The sequence below is a fragment of the Panthera onca genome, chromosome C1 (assembly GCF_046562875.1).
Source record: "Panthera onca isolate mPanOnc1 chromosome C1, mPanOnc1 haplotype 2, whole genome shotgun sequence".
NCBI classification, from domain to species: Eukaryota; Metazoa; Chordata; class Mammalia; order Carnivora; family Felidae; genus Panthera; species Panthera onca.
The window spans coordinates 45543531-45559022 of NC_138346.1; the positions used below are offsets into that span (position 1 = coordinate 45543531).

At 34.9% G+C, this 15492-nt stretch overlaps 1 long non-coding RNA gene across 3 annotated transcripts in view; it reads left to right on the forward strand.

Moving 5' to 3' along the window:
* Positions 1–15492, forward strand: part of LOC144617144 (uncharacterized) — a 191612-nt gene that overhangs the window by 7520 nt on the left and 168600 nt on the right. The window contains exon 4 of one of the 3 annotated variants that reach the window (XR_013557234.1): positions 33–216. The exons of the other annotated variants lie outside the window; for them this stretch is intronic. This is a non-coding gene — a long non-coding RNA (uncharacterized LOC144617144). Of the gene's footprint in view, positions 1–32; positions 217–15492 lie in introns of those variants that run through there. 3 annotated transcript variants of the gene reach the window in all.

Consider the following 15492-nt stretch of genomic DNA (forward strand, 5'->3'; position numbering starts at 1 on the left):
TGTGGCTTATAACTTCCATTTTCTACTAAAAGGAAACAAAGCTCCTTGAAGAAATGGCTGACAGAGATGTACAAGATTTCTTATCATACCAGAAAGCAAGAGAGCTATCAAAGACTACTGAGGTTGAGTTAAATGGACTCAGGAACAACTTGAAGAGGGTCTCACTGAGTTGGGACAATTTGAGTATCAAAAATAATAATTGCAATGGATTGAAACATGTTATGGTTGAAGTCATGAGTTCATAATAATACAAACAAAACAAAGTCATTGGTCATCTTTGGAGGGTATTAGAAATAAAGTTATTACTTCAAAGAACTTACTGAAAAAAAGAAAGTAAGAGTCAAGCGTTTATAATCAGGGGTAAAATGGTGCAGTTAGAGTTTCTCTAGTAGAGGAGCTTTTATCCAATAATAATAGTTTTATAAAACTAATGCTACAATGATCAATAGATATTTCACAGTGGACAATAAACTTCAGAGCATTTTTAAATTTGGTTAAACTCTTACTTGAGAATCAGACTATGTATTTACCAAGGCAATAATACTAAGTCAAGCGGTAGGAGAGTATTGCCTGTATTTTGCAGCCTTAAGCAAGGTTCTGTAAGAAAAAGATTAACGCAGATAAAATTTAGGTCAACTGAATGCTGAGAGGGAAAGACATGGAAAAGCTGGATTCATTACTCTAAGTGGTTAATGAGAGAAGACAGCAGAAAGGCAGAAAATTAATATTTATCAGAGTTAGATTGGGCCAAACGACAAGGATAGTACTACAGGTCTTTCTCCAACCCCTCCCTTTGAGACTGTGAGAGAAACCAGTTGCTTAAATTAGATTATGGGTAGTAACTCCGTATCTAAAACCATTGAAATATTTCATGGAGTTTAAGAAACATTTTCAGATCTCTGACTGAGATATGTCTTACAGTCAATGGAATCTTATAATTGATGACATCTTAATTCACTTTCAGGAACAAGTCATAATGTGTCATTGTCTCTCTAGGCTGGGTCTTACTTGTTATTTCTGGTCACATGACTGAATACCTACAAACTCTTGATATTTCAGTCAACAGACCCTTTAGGGACATTTCTTATTCAGTGACAAATTTCTATAATCAGTCAAGTCTTTCAAAAGGTATAGCTATAACAATTTTTTTGTTTTGTTTTATTAAGAACTCTTAAGTAACCTTGAGGTTTATCTGACACACACATCTGCGTTTCTCAGAAAGCCCCCATACTTGTAAACTTCTCCCTTATTCCTATATGCTTGGTTTATACTTGATTCAAATTTCTTGACCTGAGTGAGGTTCGAACTAATTCTTATAGTCTCCGGTTCTGCGTATGGTAAGATCTACCTTGTTCATTGTTCTCCATTGCTACATCTGAGGTGGGCATTTAGCAGACTGCTTTTTAGAGGGGCTATATATTTTCTGTGGTTTATTTCATGTTGGTATACATTCATTCAGAGACCCAGGGATCAATTAGGGATTGGGTTGTTGTAAGTAGTTTTAGACCAAACTTAGAGTTTCTTTGAACAAACTCCATAAAAATTGAAGTCATTTAGTTAATTTGCTCTTCATCAATTCCATGGTAAAAGAGTATGACACACTAAACTTAAATTGTCACATGTATAATAGTATTTCAAAAGTCTGTTCTCATATTACTACTATGTAACAAATTGCCCCAAAACATAGTGGCATAAAACAAACGGTTTAATTTTGCTCACAGTTTTGGTGGGTGGCGAATTCAGGAAGGGCTTGACTAGGCACTTTTCACTTGGTGTCTGTTACGCAGCTGTAATCTTACATTGCTGGGCTGCAGTCTTTTGAAGGGTTGATTTGACTGGACATCCAAAATGACTTACTCATAGTTGGCAAGTTGATGCTGGCTGTCAGCTGCAAACTTAGCTGGGGTTATCAACCTAGATAACCTGGCCTCTCCAATGTGCAGTGTCAGGGTAGTTGAAATTTTTACATGTTGGCTGACATCCTGCAGAGAGAATCTCAAGGAAATCATCAATAGCTTCATGACTTTTTATGACCTAGTATAAGAAGTCCTAAGGATCCCCACTGCTGTGTCAAAGTAGTCATAATTCAGCATGTAAGGAGCTTAGAAGTCATTACTCTCATCCTCACGGTAAGAAAAAGCTGAACAAACCAAAAATCAGCAACTCTTCTTAGATCCTTCAAAGAATTGAGGTTACAGGAAAAAGTACTGCCCCTGCTCTCAAAACTGAATATAGGTAGATAGAGAGAATCATGACATATTAGAACAAATGCCCAAGAGCAGTAATCACTGCTGGAGCCAGTACTAGAAAAAAAAATTTTGAACTGTAATTGACAAATTATTGGAGGACCAGTGTGGACAAGTTTAAGAGTTAAAAAAAAAAACACATGGGAGCGTAGTCTTAGAAATACCTCACACTTTCATGTGTTTTGCCTTCAGGAACTCTAACAGATTCTTACAGTGAAGATGGGAGATGAAAAGTCCCTCATGTGTCCAGGACACTTTTTTAAAATAGGCCCAGAGCATTCTCTCCTTCTTGACAATTCCTGCCCTTGATAGCTATCTTACCAGAGCCTAACTGATTGGGATTTTACTGGATTCCCACTGACCAGGGGGAAGGAAAATACTCAACTCTATTCTCTCTAGCCTTCTTGTCTCACTTAAGATGGAAAAATCTGAGAAGCACTCCTGAAGGTTACAATGTAGGGGAATAGATACACTAAAAGACTGGGATCTGATCATATCACTGTAGATACTTCCCCTCCCTCACACTTTACCACCACATCAATAGCTCTGCTGTATAATAAAATGGGTATATAACTGAAGTAACTGCATGACTCAGATCCTGTATAAGGATAAATCTCTAGGGAAGTCTGAAGACAAAGGGAAACCCAAATACAGGAAGGGAGACAAAAATAAGAATACCATAGGATATGTTAGCCTCTGACACTTAAAGCTAAATAAAAGCTAAAGCTACCAAAGCCATAAATATGGCTTAACTAAAGCTACTATAAACAATAACTACAGCCAAACTCCTAGCTAGATAAACACAAAACCTTTTTAAGCCTATTTACCTCAGCTTCTTTTACCCAGTGCATCATGTCTTTCAACAAAATTATGAGGCATATTAAAAGAAAAACTAGTTTGAAGGAATGGTAGAAGCATTAAAAACAGGCACAGAGATGGCAGAGATGTTGGAATTATCAGACTGGAAATTAAAACAACTATATGCTAAGGGCTGTAATGGAAAAAGTGGATAACATGCAAGGACACATATGTAGTGTAAACAGAGAGCTAGAAACTCTGAGAAAGAATCAGAAGGAAATTCTAGCAATAAAAAAAATACTGTAATAGAAGTGAAGAATGTCTGATATGATCATTAATAGATTGGACACTGCTGAAGAAAGAATCCGTGAGCTTGAAGAAATGTCAGGAGAAATTTCCAATGATGAAATGTAAAGAGAAAAAATAATGCAAAGATAGAATAGAATATCTAAGAACTGTGATGCAGTTACAAAAGGTATAACTGTGTGTATAATGGTAATACCAGAAGGAGAAGAAAGAGACATAGAAAAAGAAGAACTATTTGGAGTAATAATGATTGAGAAGTTTTCAGAATTAATGATAGACACCAAATAAGAGATCCAGGGAGCTGGAAGGATACCAGACTGGATAAGTACCAAAAATTTATGCCTAAACATATCATATTCAAACTGTGGAAAATTAAGGACAGAGAGAAGATATTGAAAGAAGCCAAAGGGGAAAAAAAAACGCACACCACATTAACTATAGAAACAAGGATAAGAATTACATTGGACTTCTCTTGAGAAATGATGAAAGCAAGAAGAGAGTGGAGTGGAATATATAAAATGTTGAAAGCAAAAATCACTAGCTTAAAGTTCCTATTCAGTAAAATTATCTTTCAAAAGTGAAGAAGAAAGACTTTCTCAGACAAAAACTGAGGAAATTTATCTCCAATAGACCTGTCCTGCAAGAAATGTTAAAAGAAGTTCTTTAGAAAGTAGGACAATGAGATAGTCAGACTCAGCTCTAAATAAAGAAAAGGAGTGTTAGAGGAGGAATAAATTAAGGAAATAGAAAATCTTTCATTTTTCTTATTAACAGACAACAGTTCAACATAGTAATAGCAACAATTATTGGATGATTATAGCATATGAATAAATGAAATAAATGAAAACAGTGTCATGAGGGTGGAAAAGGCAGGAGGTATTAGGGATATTCTGTTTTAAAGTATTTGCACTACCTGTGAACTGGTATTGTGTTATTTGAAGGTGGACATGTATTAGTCGTAAATGTATATTGCAAACTCAAGGACAGCCACTAAAATAGTAATATATATATGTATATACATACACATATATAGAATTGATATGCTAAGACAGTTAAAATGTTTAATTGAAATGAGAAGGCAGAAAATGGAAGAAAAAGAAACAGAACAAGGGAAACATAGAAAACTGAAAAATTTATGGTAGCTATTAATTCAACTATAACAATAATCACTTTAAACATCAATGGTCTAAATACACCAATTAAAAACAGAATATCAGAGTGGATTAAAAAAAGAAGACCCAACTATATGTTTTCTATAAGAGATTTATTTATTTTAAATGTAAAGACACAGATTAAAAGTAAAGAAAGATATGCTATGCTAACACCTTTTTGAAGAAAGCTGGAGGAACTGTATTAATTTCAGACAAAGCAGACTTCAGAGCAAGGAAAATTACAAGCAAGAAAGGGGCGTTACATAATGATAAATGGGTCAATTCTCCCTGAAGACAGCAGTCTTTAATGTGTATGTGCCTAACACCAGAGCATCAAAATATGTGAGGCAAAAACTGTTAGAACTTCAAGGAGAAATAGATTGAATCCATTATTAGCGTTGGAGGCTTGAAAGCAGTCCCAAGGCTGCCTAGTTTCAACTAAAGGGGAAGTTGACTGACTTTTCAAAGGAAGAAGTGGTACCATCCTATTGTAGAAAAGACAGGAGACATAATAGTCATCTCTGTAAAATACAGTCCTCAAGAGTATATATTCACACAAAGGAAGTGTCCTCTTTTCCAGGTTTTCCTTCCCTTTATGGAATGTTTTGGTCTCACTAGTTTGTGTGTTCTTGGTGAGGTTACTTTTTGTCAAGGTATATACAGGTGTTGGGATTCTTATGACTGGATCCTCTGCCAGCAATATAGCTGCTCTATTGATGTTTGCCTGTGTCTCCAACCAGTAGGGAACAGTCTTCTCCTATGCTTTCAGTCATCCCTGAGAGCATGTATGAACCTGCGGCAATGTATCCTTTCATTTTACTGCACAAGCACTTTTGGAGGATGAATAGGCATGCAGTTAAGAACAGTTTGAAACAGTACTGGAAACCAATGATCTCCTGACTCTCAGGTCCTAAAATATTTATTAGTCCTGGGGATCTTTTTTCTCAGGGGTGCAATTGAATCTCCTTATAATGTGGCCTTTTTTTGTTCTATACCCCTTCTTTTTAGTCATTCCATCAGATGAGTATCTATATCTCAATCAATTTGTATGTAGATAGGGATAAATTTCTTTCCTATGGGTCTTAAGAGTCCCATGCACATTAAGATATATCTGGGCAATCAATATGTTCCCTGAGCATTTTTGGACAGGAGATTTAGGAGGTGGGTATGGTGCAGGAGAGAGGAGGGTGCCTAATTCCACTAACACTCTCTGGCCTGTGGTTTCCTTGTTTGAGGGGAGCTTCAGATCAAATTTGTCAATCCCAGTTAAGTACATTAAAGGACCCATTGTGAAGAGTGTGGGCAAAGGATTAATAAAACCTTGACTCCTTCTACTGTGGTAATGTGACCTTTAGTTAACTTTCTATCTCTGTCCTACTGGAAACCATATAAAGATAGGATATCAATTATATTACAGGCAATATTACTTATGGTAAAATGACCCCTGATTAATAAATTGCATCTGGTTAAGGAGGAACCATAAATGAACCATACATACCTGATGAGGATGCTTTCTGCTCCTCTGAGTGTGTTCAGTCTTGTAATTGAGCATGTCCCTCCTGTGAACTCTGAAGTAATGTGTGTGGGTTTGGTGCAAGAAATATTGTCTCTTGTGGGACATTTGGCTTTTAAGCAGGGAAGCTTCTTGCCAGATGAGATGAGGTTGAGATAAATAATAAAGGTAAATTGAAGTTATAATTTTTAAATCTCATACCCCCAGGCATCATCTTATAAGTGACCTTCTTTGGAAACTACTGCCTCAGAGATATCCCTTTAAGACACAGACAATTGGAGAGGGTATCTGAACTAAGGAGCCAATCAGATTCTCCCACATAGGAATTTGGGATACAAAAGTTGAAACTGAAGGCCACAAGGATTTGGATTCTGAAGCTGCAAGTTATAGTGAGGTCATTTGTGTGTAGAAGAGATATCAGAGACGAATATCTTAATTTGGTCTATGGGCCTACTATAAGGTTAGAGACGAGTTGTTTTTATATTTAAGTGAAGTATATTAGTACTTTCAAAACATGACAAGAAATAGAATACCTATTGCCAAACTTAGTATTCTTTTACATTTTTAATTTTAATTTTTAAGCTTTTTTTAAATGTTTATTTTTTGGGGGGAAGGGGCAGACAGAGGTGGGGACAGAGGATCTGAAGCAGGGTCTGTGCTGACAGCAGAGACCTTGATGTGGGGCTCAAACTCGCGAACCATGAAATCATGACCTGAGTGGAAGCTGGATGCTTAACCAATTGAGCCACCCAGGTGTCCCTATTTTTAAGTTTTGATTTAAATTCCAGTTAGTTGGTATACAGTGTAATATTAGTTTCAGGTATACAATATAGTGTTTTAATACTTCCACACATCACTCGGTGCTCATCAAAGTGCATTCCATAATCACCATCACTTATTTAACCCAATCCCCGACCCACCTTCCTTCTGGTAACCATCAGTTTGTTCTCTATAGCTGAGAGTCTGTTTCTTGGTTTGCCCTCTCTCTCTCTTCTCTCTCTCTTTTTGCTTCCAAATTTTTATTTAAATTCTAGTTAGTCAACATATAGTATAATATTGGGTCCAAGAGTAGAATGTAGTGATTCATCACCTACACATGATACCCAGTATTCATCATAACAAGTACCCTCCTTAATGCCCATCACCCATTTAACCCACCCTCCTCCCCCCAGCCTCCTTCCACCAACCTGTTTGTTCTCTGTCGTTAAGAGTCTGTTATGGTCTGCTTCTCTCTCTCTTTTTTTCCCCCTTCTCATATGTCCATCTGTTTTGTTGCCTAAATTCCACATGAGTGAAATCATATGGTATTTGATTGACTTATTTCGCTTAGCATAATACACTCTAGTTCCATTCTCGTCATTGCAAATGGCAAGATCTCATACTTTTTTATGGCTGGGTAATATTCATATATATATATACATACACACATGTATATGTGTATACATACATATATATACACATACATATATACATATATATATGTTCATACACACCACATCTTCTTTATCCATTTATCTATTGATGAATACTTAGGTTGCTTCCTAAGTATTCCTAAGTATTCAAGATTTGAATATATCTTCTGCAATTCAGTAGGTTGCCTTTTTGTTTTGTTGATGGTTTCATTTGCTGTGCAAAACCTTTCTGTTTTGGTGTAGTCCCAATAGTTAATTTTTGCTTTTGTTTCCCTTGACCTAGAAGATATATTTAGAAAAATGTTGCTACAGCCAGTGTCAAAGAAATTACTGCCTGCATTCTCTTCCAGGATTTTTCTCACATTTAGGTCTTTAATCCATTTTGAGTTTATTTTTTGTATGGTATTAGAAAATGGTCCACTTTCATTCTTTTGCATATATCTGTCCAGTTTTCCCAGCACCATTTATTGAAGAGACTGTCTTTTCTTCGTTGTATATTCTTGCCTCATTTGTCAAATTGACTATATAAGTGTGGATTTATTTCTGGGGTCTCTGTTCTGTTTCATTTGTCTATATGTTTATTTTTGTGCCAGTACCATACTGCTTTGATTACTCCAGCTTTATAGTATATTTTGAAATCTGGGATTGTGATACAGTTTTATTCTTCTTTCTCAAGATTGCTTTGGCTATTTGGGTCTTTTGTGGTTCCATACAAATTTTAGTATTGTTTGTTGTAGTACTGTGAAATATGTGGTTGGTATTTTGATAAGGGATGGAATATATCTGTGGATTACTTTGGATAGTATGGACAGTTTAACTATACTCTTCTAATCCATGAGTATGAAATGTTTCCCCATTTGTTTATGTTGTCTTCAGTTTCTTTCACCGATGATTGATAGTTTTCAGAGGTTTGTCAGTGTTTTTTGATGTTAACAGATGTGTGCTTTTTTGTGATCAAGACAATATACTGTTCTGCCAGATATCATAATTCAGTGCTTCCTACATTGTGATAAAATAGTTCCTACTTATTGGTTGATGATTAATTAGTATGTAAATTATCTGTGAACCGACCCTATGTTCCTAAAACTTTGATAATATTTGCATACCAGCGGTTTGAGCTGATGATGAAGACTTCAGAACTAGGTATAAAAGTTATTATTTACAAACTTCAAACTATGACTGCAAAGGTACAGATATACCACATGGTGGCAGCAAAGGAACATCATTAATTTTACAGGTTTTGTATTCTACTTCAGTCTATGAGACATTGTAATTGTCCTATTAGCACAGGAAAAAGATTTTTAATGCCTAATAAGACTAGGGAAATGTTATTGAATAAGCATTTCTTAACTTTAAAAAATTCAAAAAGCTTTTTGTATCTTTTTCTTTATTTACAAAAACATCTCTTTAAAATTTAACATGCCATGTTGTTTTAGAATCAAATTCCTTTACTTTCTTATCCCTCTCTACTGTAAAATTTTCATGAGCATTAGGGGCTGTTCTTTGACCTTTAGGTTTTGAGACTGGAGTCACTGGTGACTCCCAGGATATTAGACTGTGTAGAATGTGGACCTATACAAATTCCAGCTGTTGATGGTACATGTAGTTCTTTTGCAGACAGGCTTCTTAGGCATGTTGCCTAAGTTTAATTCCATGTATAAAGTCATTCTCAAAGTATGTAAACTGAAACAGATGTTAGTACTCTGAGAATGCATTTGGTGCACGAAGGAATAGTTTCCTTGCCTCTTATTCTACCCCTACTTTATTTTGAAAGCTCTTTTGAATAGAAAAGGGCCTCTAGGGAATCATGTAGTGTCTTTGACCCCATTAGTGTGTAGAAATTCATTCCTGGGAAACAATTGCCCCAAATAAATGTTAGAATCTGCTTTAAAGTCCTTCTTTAATAACCGTATGGTTCTATTTCCTTCTCTGTAAGCTTTGTTTAACTATTCTTTAATTAGGAAGCTATTCACTCTAACAGTACAAACCAAACTAGATCTTACTGATACTGTGATTTAAATAATAACTCTGAACTGTGATTTTCCTAAAGATTAGCAGTAATAAAGGCAGATGTTTTGCAACACCTATGTACCTTCTTATTACTATGTTTTGAGATATTAATGTACCATATTTGAAAGTCTTCCCAAACTGAATTATGTTGATAATAGTTCATAGAGTTCAAGTCATACACTCGGTGATTCCAAAAATTTCCAGAAAAAAAACCAAAACAAACAAACAAACAAACAAAACAAAAGTAGAGTTACTGGAAGTAGTATCTGACTTTACTTTCTTTGTATTTTATTTCCTTCCTCTTCTTCTTTCTCCTTTTCTTTTTTCAAAGATATTTGTTAAGGGCCTACCCCAGGTACCATGCTAGCCTTAAAGACAGATCCTGGTGTTAAAGAAAGACACACAATTAAAAGTCTCTGGCAGCACAGAAGAGCCAACCCACAATTCTGGGGAACTAAAGAAGACTTTACAGAGGAGATAGTATTGGAGCTAGGCATTGAATGATGGAGGAGAATTTCTCTTAGCAGTGAAAGGGAAGGCAGATTTTCTAGGCAGCAGAATGATATGAGCATTATAGGGTGGGTTTGTGGAACCTGGACTCTGTTACGGTTTTCTTCAGATACTGGGGTGGGGGATGTGGTAATTAGGTGATGAGAATGGAAAGACAGGGTGAGGCCAGAATTAGATCGAACGGTTTGGAAATATAAATGTAAAATCTTTTTTAAAATTAAAAACTAGTGATTATAGTTTTAAATTTTTGATACATAATTTATAATATGTTCTTGATTCATAATAATGTTTTGATTTATGTTACTTCAGGGTGGTAGTATGTAACCTTTTTCTGTATAGTAAAAGTTAGATAGATATCATAATGAGCCGATCGATGTTCTTAAAGTTAGTGAGTTACCTTTTACACACATCAGTAAAATACATCAGTTGAGTAAAATTTATGCAATTCCATGTAATTCACATAATTTTGTTACATAAACCCAAAAGTCTCCTTGAATTTGTCTTTATATTTAATCATTCAAGTTCATGATATTTAGCTACTAGATTAAGAAGCAAAGTTTAAGTGAAAAATTATGCAGATGTATAATTATAATGCTGTATTGGTAATTAATATTGGTAATTTGGCCTTTATTAATGGGCAACTTAGCTAAAAGATAGCTCTTGTATATGTTACATATAACAGGAATAATTTATGTATTAAATGTAACAAACAGAGTTTTCCTCACAAAGAATGGACAATATTTTCCTTAGAAAGCAAAACCCAGGTTCAAAGTATATGTGGAGAAATTCATGTTCAAAAAATAAATTCCATGTTGTTTATTCTAGTTTTTAGGATCACTGATGAAAGTGTTTCATTAGCTGTAGGTTTTTTTGATAATCCTATTTTATAAAAATAAGTTAAATTTTTCTACTTTTGATTTTAGTATTTGTTTTATTCTCAAATCATACATCTTTTGGTCTTGCTTCCATGGTCTTATTTACATGGAAATGACTGATGCTATTTGTTGGGGCAATTGTGGATGTTTAAAAAAATGTTGTTGGATGTTTCAGAGTATTTTATATATCTCATCTTTATTGGATCAGAATAAAACATACTTCTAAATGTAGAAAAAAGCATTCATATTGCTTTCTTCCATTTAATGCTGACATTTAACTCCTTCTTTATTTTTTCAGCCTGAATTATAATTCTAAAACAAGCAAATTCTTAGTACTTAGCTTTCCATTTTAAAGTTCTCAGCAAAGTGCAGTTAGGGAGTGGATAGAAAACTAACACGATATTCTTCAGGTTTTCTGGTCTGCTTGAGTGATTTCATAAATAAATTGTAAAGCTTCAGTAATTTCATTTATGAAAGCCACTTGAAAAAAATAATTCACTAATAATTTTGTCACAAATTCAGTCTTAGAAAGGGGTGTTATAAATACTGTGTTTTTTATTTTTTGCATTAAGATAATTTTCTTTTTATTTTTGAATTTTATTTATTTAAATTTAAGTTAATTAACATCCAATGTAGTATTGGCTTCAGGAGTAGAACCCAGTGATTCATCACTTACATATAACACCCAGTGCTCATCCCAAGTTCAGTCCTTAATGCCCATCCCCCATTCAACCCATCTCCCCATCTACCTCCCCTCCAGCAACCTTCAGTGTGTTCTCTGTATTTATGGTTTGCCTCCCTCTCTGTTTTTATTTTATTTTTCCTTCCCTTCCCCTATGTTCATCTGTTTTCTTTCTTAAATTCCACATACGAGTGAAATCATACAGTATCTGTCTTTCTCTGGCTGACTTCTCTTAGCATAACACACTCTAGTTCCATCCACGTTCTGTTTTTCAGATGAAGTAAATCTGAAAAGTAAGGATTTAAGTGGTAATTTCAATCTGAATTTTCATAATTTCTTAAGGTTTCTCACCTCACCTCCCAGTTAGAAGTATAATCTAACTCTTATTTCTAGGACTTGTCAGAGAATGTATTGAGGAGAAGTAAAAAAAAATTCCTCGTTTCTTTGAATTCCTTACACAATGTTGTAGGACAATGCTAATTGAGCAATTAGATTTGCATTTCTGATTGACTAGGGCATATGTCCCAGCATTGAGTGGATTTATGGAAATCAATAAAATGTAAGGGTATTTAAAGTAAGGCTAGTGGTAAAAAGATAAACTAGTATGTATGAATCATGGTATTTAAATTTTTATTATATTCCAATTTTTTAATTTTTTTTGAGATTTAATTGACATAACATTGTGTAAGTTTAAGCTGTAAAATGTATTTATTTGATACATTTATATTATATTCCAATTAAAGAATGACCATCAAAGGTCACCATATTCACTGAGTTTTATTCTCTGTGTTGCTTTCCTTTTTATAATTTATATGCTGTGGTCTTCAAACCAGAATTAAGAATTAGGAGTCACAGAAAATTTTTTTAAAACACCTTTATTGGGATATAATTAACAAAAATTATATATATTTAAGGTGTATAACTTGATGTTTTGATAGACACAGATGTTTTTAAAAGTCTGAATGTAGTATTCCAAGTCTGTTTACATAGCAATGCTATCGACACATTTTCAACATCACACCATCGGAGAGGCAAAAAACAAAACTGCACATATCCAAGTTCTGTGGTTTGTAATGAGCAGGATATTAATGTCAATGAGATTTAATTACCTTCAGCTTCAGCTTCAGGTATAGCCTCTTACTTCAGATAACTGAGTATTATTTCTCTTTAGATTTGCATTTGCTTCCCATTGTCCTTCACTCAGAAAGAATAATGGCTTTCTGACTTGGAGTGGGCCTCTTGTGCTAAATAACTGGCTGACGAACACAGCACAGTTTTTTACAACACAGACGTCAGAGTGGATTTCATCTTGAACTGTAAATCAAGCACATGAATCAGGGTCAAGATTAACAGGTTAACAGCCCAGGTTAATAAAACCAGTCAACTGAATCTTGGCTTGATCAGCCTTAAGTAATGCACTCTAGTTTCACCATCAAAAATACTGTACCCATCCTCAGTGAAAGATCTTTCATCTGCCATAACAAGATCTGAAGTTTAAGTGTGACTGGAAATACAACCTTAATATTTTTCTTTTCCTAGAAAATGAAAAACAGAGAATCTCTCATTTTCTGACATGCCAACTGTTACAAATGTCTTAAAGCAAAGAAAATGGAGTCTGATTTTGTTCAGTACAACAGTACTAGTTAAAGAAGTGTCTTGCTGCAGTGTTTCCAAAAGTGAATTTATTTGTTGCTTTAGAAAGAAATTCTGCTGCCATTAAAATTATGTCTCTGGGTAGGTGATTCATAAACAGAGAACCTGGAAATGGAATCAGTCTCTTGAGCCTATTTACATTCTTAATCATCCACAGCTGCTGAGCTCTTGGAGGCTTTTGGATTTTTCAAAAACAGAGTCTTATCTTTTGCGATTAAAATGTTAGATCATGATCACATAAATACAATGCCAAGTAACAATAGTTTAGAAAACTAAGTTTTGAGGAAGGTGGACATCCCTTTCAATGTGTAGTGAATCTCTTTTTAGGTACTTTGAGCTAGCTTTTAGCACATTTTAAAAACATTTCCTTTGATGCAAAACAGCTGTAGCTATGTTTTGAGAGATGTAAACATTTCCTTCCACCTCCTCCTTACTCTTACACTTTCCAGACTCAAGGCAAAGGATTTAAAAACTTTGCAGTTTCTTCTTACCATGTACTTCCTATGACTGTTTACCTTCTAACTAACATTTTTTAAGAAAACTTTTACAGAATGGAGTTTGAACACTTACTTGAAGCAAAAATGGTTGAAAAACATCATTTTCTTGAAAATTTGGTATAATCTTAAAACACCTTCTTAAGGTATAGCCATTGACACATTTTCAAATGCATTTCCTGCTTGGGAAGAACTTGGCCAGCACAAAGAGTACAAATTAATACATGTCCACAGATATTTGGGTTGTAACAGGCAAGCCAATTACAGTACTTTCCCTTTAGAGTTTATAGGAAATGATCCTTCCAGTTTCTTCAACCCATATAAATTATAGCTCTATCTTTCTTGCTTTTGTGATGATTTATCTCGGGCTCTTGTGTGAACATTGTTAAGGTCTTGCATGCACCAATTCTGAATTTCCCACACTTTAGATATATTAACAAATTAATAACTGTTTCTTGTATCTGAAGAATACCATGCCCAAGGGGCTTTTAAGATATAAGTAGTCCAGTCTAAGCCAGTTTTCATTTTTCCTAGACACATGGCTGTAAGGTGAGAGCTGGGTCAATCATGTTTAGTTACAAACCTTTTTCCATATAGATATTATCTCCCAAGACCCTCAAGGAGTACATTTCCTGGTGGGGTTTGGCAGGGGAAAGAACTTGATTTTAGACTGAAGTGAAGTGCTGGGGCACCTAGCTCAGTCAGTTGAGTGTCTGACTTCGGCTTGGGTCATGATCTTGTGGTTCGTGAGTTCGAGCCCCACGTGGACTCACTGCTGTCAGTGCACAGCCTGCTTCAGATCCTCTGTTTCCCTCTCTCTGCCCCTCTGCTGCTTGCACATGTGCTCTCTCTCTCTCTCAAAAAAAATAAACATTTAGACTGAAGTGAAGTGCAAGGATAAGACTATAATTGGTGGCAGGAAATATGCACTAAAACTGATTTTTCAGATTTTAGCAATATATGCTTTTGGATGGCCTTGGATATTTCTCTTGGATGTTAGTCAACTTTTAGTAGTGTCTGAGATGTTACTATCTCAGAGATGGAGTCTACCATTTCTTCATTTTATTTGTGAAATGTGTTGTTTCCACAAAATATACATTGGAATGTATCTTAAAAAATATTAATTCTGTGCTTTTATGTTAAGCAAACAAAGCTGGACAAAATAAATCAAACTGTATGTTTCCATTTATATGAAGTTCAAAAGCAGTTCCAAATGTGAGAACTTTCAGGGAAGGTGGAAATAAATATTCTATCTGGTGGTAGGGATGTGAATTATATGGTTGTACTCATTTATCAAAATTGTACTTCTAAGATTTTTGTACTTTAATGTATGTTAAATTGTACCTTAAAACTGTTAAGAATAATGATAATTAAATGGGGATGGAGTGTGGAGTGGCTGAAGATACGGACAAAATAAGAATGGCCAAATATTGATAATTATTGAAGTCTGGTAATGGATACATGAGCGTTCATGTACTCTTCTAATTACTTATATATGTTTGACCTAGTTTGTAATAAAAGTGAAAATTGACATCTTAGTGATTCTAACGTGCACCTAAGGCTGAGAACCCACTGATCTAAGTAGATTAGAGTAAGAGCAAATTGTGTTATGTAAAGCTTGAGCCTGGCCACACTTTGTGAGGAATTAGAAAACAGTGTCCTAATACCATAGCTGGAATTAAATTTATCAAGTCTCTATTATTATCTCTAGTGCACTGAAGAGGAGATGGAGACCCATGGGAGCCAAGTGTCTGAACAATGCACATAACTATAGGACTAGGGCTAAAACTGAGAAAAGATACATCTTGCCTCGGTTTGTTCTGGAAATTACCCTGGTGGCTC